Source organism: Epinephelus moara, chromosome 13, assembly GCF_006386435.1.
Source record: "Epinephelus moara isolate mb chromosome 13, YSFRI_EMoa_1.0, whole genome shotgun sequence".
NCBI lineage: Eukaryota > Metazoa > Chordata > Actinopteri > Perciformes > Serranidae > Epinephelus > Epinephelus moara.
In genome coordinates this window covers 37,186,778-37,190,592 of record NC_065518.1, presented here as the reverse complement: position 1 = coordinate 37,190,592, position 3,815 = coordinate 37,186,778, and positions in this window count along the sequence as shown.

Below are 3,815 nucleotides of genomic sequence, written 5' to 3'. Positions count from 1 at the left end.
TGTGCATTGTCGTCCCTCCTTTTGAGTGGACTGTTTTCAGTTTATAGTTAGTTCTTATCATCCTCAGTTTTTGGAGGATTGTTTTGTGTTCGTGTTTACATTTTTGTTTAGTTAATAAAATATTTGGCTTACGTAAATCCTACCAGCGCTTCATTTTTCCCTCTCCGGTATGTATTGTTTATTTAATTATTACGGTTACTCCTGAACTTCCTAGACAAGTTGGAACGTAACAATTGGGGGCTCGTCCAGGATCTTGCAGTTTTTTTTACCATTCGTGTTTATGGCCGTGACCGTGAGTGTATATTGTGTAACGTGGAACGGCTTACTCAGCTTAGACAGGGAGTGCCCAGCTGAGCCGGATCGGCTTTTCCTTCGGGCATTCATTTATTATTTTTCCTTTTTTATTTTCGGGGTCAATCCTGGGCGAAGGCTGTATTCTCCAAAGGGGGCTGGCGTTTCAAGGCTTCGGCCATTGATGTGTGCCTGTAAGTCGCCTCGAGCCCAGCACGGCTTCAGAAGATAAATAGGTAAGTGAAAGTAGGCAGGTGCTGGGAAAGTTTGTTTTCATGTTGCATATGCTCTGTGGTATTTGTGTCGGCGGACACTGAGCGAGGGCAATTTGGTGTTGAACGCTGTGGTGGCGTTACTTTGTGGTGAGCATGGCGTTAGTGTTGGATGATTTTGTGGCTAATCCCGAGCTAAGCAGTCTCGAGAAGTGTAAGAAGGCTGTTTTGTTTGCTATCGCTAACCACTACAGTATTCATGTGGCTCGTTCTCTCCGTAAAGACGATTTGAGAGCAGCTGTGATACGTGGTTTGTGTGACCAGGGTATATTGGTGTTGTCTGTGGATCGTACCTCGGCTGTGGAGGTCAATGCTGCAGCAGTGACACCCGATGGTGATGACCGCTCTGATGTGCTCTCTGGAGCCGGTTCCTCTGTACACGATGATGCAGAGGCGACCGCTTGTGTTGATGTGACTCCTCTGGTGTAGGTGGCAAAGCTTGAAGAAAAGCATCCTCGCACGCTACCTCGTTTTGATCCCGTCTCTCCAGAATCTTCAGGTTCTAAGCTAGATGCGCGGTTAAAGTTGCGGTTGGCTCGGCTCCAGATGGAGCAGGAAGAGAGAAGGGAAGAGAGGGAGTTTCAGCTTAGAAGGGAGCTGGAGCTCAGGAAACTGGATATAGAGAGAGAGGCTCTTAAAGTGCGCCAGTTAGAGCTCCAGAAGACCCCAGTGAGTCTCGCGTCCAGTGCGCAAAATGTTCCTGTGTTTCCGGCAGCATTTGATGTAAGTAAGCACATTTCTCTGGTTGCCTGACCAGTCATACATTGAATTCGCAAGGGAAAAGGAAACCCTCTTTGATCGGTGGTGTGCAGCTAGTAAAGCTGATAAGTTGGTGTCTGTGCGTGAGCTGATGTTGCTGGAGGAGTTTAAAAACTGCCTCCCTGAGCGCACAGCTGTTTATTTAAATGAGCAAAAGGTTTCCACTCTGCAGCAAGCTGCAAAACTTGCGGATGAGTTTACACTTACGCATAAAACTGTGTTTGTGAAAAGAGACTCCTTTCAAAATAAATCCACCTCCAAGCCTGATGTCCAGGTGCGTAGTATCAACTCTGTAGGTCCTAAGCCTGATAGACCATGCTATTACTGCTTTAAGTCTGGCCACCTTATTGCAGACTGTGAAGCATGGAAGCAAAGACAGAAGTTGGCTTCAAAACAGCCAAAGGGGGTTGGGTTAATAAATACCTCGCCCAGGGCATCCATTGAGTCCCTAGCTCCTGAAATACCTGACTGTTTCAAACCTTTTACTTGTGATGGATTTGTGTCTGTTTCAGGAAATGCTGAGGACCAGCGCCCGATTAAAATCTTGCGAGATACAGCGTGTTCACAATCACTAATCCTCTCCAGTGTGCTACCTTTGAATACCAGGTCTGAGGAAAGTGCTGTGGTAAGGGGTATCGAGATGGGGTTTGTACCTGCACCTCTACACCATGTTCATGTGATGTCAGAGATAGCCACTGGGTTCTTTAAGGTGGGTGTCCGTGCAGAGTTTCCTGTGAATGGTATTGACTTCATCATGGGAAACGACAATGCAGGGGGTAAGGTTTATCCTGTCCCTAAGATGGTGGATGTGACGCCCCTCCCAATGTCTTTGAGAATGTTTCAGCCAGTCTCATCAGGCAGCTGACATGGGAGGGTCGTTACCATGATTAGGCTCACCTGGGCTTCCAAGCTATAAAAGCTGCCTAATCTGTCCACTTGGTCTCTCTCCCTTCCTTTCAGCTGACATCCACTGAGCATCTTTGGTTTTGGTTTGCACCTTCAACACCTCCACAGAACACCTGACACTCACCCATGCATGGCTTTCATGACTGACTTTGCTGATCTACACACTCCATTGATTATTAAGTTAATTTTAGTTTAATAAATTCAGCTTGTTTTAAGTAAATCTTTTGTGTGGACTCCCTTCTTGTCACATATACTGAGCCAGTTTGTGACAGTGAGTCTCATGATGATGTAGCCATCGGTCACCCTGATGTGTTTGTGGCTAGTGTGCTAACTAGAGCTCAGGCTCATAAAAATGTACAGGAGGTTAATCTTGCTGACTCAATACTGGGTTCTGTTCTCTCTAAAGAAGAGTCGCCTTCCAGTGGTGGTGCCATAAGCAGCAGGATCACGGAGCCTGAAAAGGAGACGGTGTCTATGACCGATTCACCGGTGCCATTGACGCGTGAGGCCCTCATCAAAGCTCAGGGAAGTGACCCATCGCTTGCTAAGTGATGGGCTGCTGTTGTTGACAAGTCTAAGTGTAGCGAAAAGCAGCCCTTTTTCGTGGAGGAGGATGTGTTGATGCGCAGGTGGGTTGCACCTCCACACATAGCCAGCGAGACAGGCGACGAGTCAGGGGTGGTGTATCAGGTAGTGCTCCCTGGTAACTGTCGTCAACAGGTGTTAGTGCTAGGTCATGAACATGTGTGGTCGGGTCATTTGGGCATTACCAAAACCTATAACCGTGTTCTTAAGCACTTTTTCTGGCCAGGAATGAGGTTGGAAGTTGCACGTTTCTGCAGAACCTGCCCAACCTGCCAAATTGTGGGTAAACCAAATCAGCCCATCCCTCTTGCTCCTCTGCAGCCCATCCCAGCCATAGGGGAACCATTTGAACATGTGCTGGTTGACTGCGTTGGGCCACTCCCTAGAACAAAGTCAGGAAATTAATTTTTACTCACTCTGATGTGTATTAACACCCGTTTTCCTGAAGCTATTCCCCTCCGTAAAATCACTGCTGCATCAGTCACGAAGGCTTTAACCAAGTTCTTCACCACATTTGGCCTCCCAAAGATTGTGCAGACTGATCAGGGCACCAATTTTCTGTCTAAGGTTTTCAAGCAGATGCTTAGTTCATTGGGTGTCTCCCATTCTGTGTCCAGCGCCTATCATCCAGAGTCCCAGGGTGCTCTTGAACGCTGGCACCAAACCCTTCAGTCTATGCTAAAGAAGTTTTGCCATGAGACAGGGAAAGACTGGGATGAGGGAGTACCATTTGTTCTTTTTGCCATTCGGGACACAAAGCAGGAATCCCTGGGATTTAGCCCAGCAGAGTTAGTGTTTGGACATAATGTGCGTGGTCCACTCAAAGTACTACAGGAGCAGCTAGTGTGCAGCTCCCCGCCTAAGACTACACCACGTTCCAAATTATTATGCAAATTGTATTTAAGTGTCATAAAGATTAAATTTTTTGTTTTTCAATTAAACTCATGGATGGTATTGTGTCTCAGGGTTCTTTGGATCACTGAAATCAATCTCAGACACCTG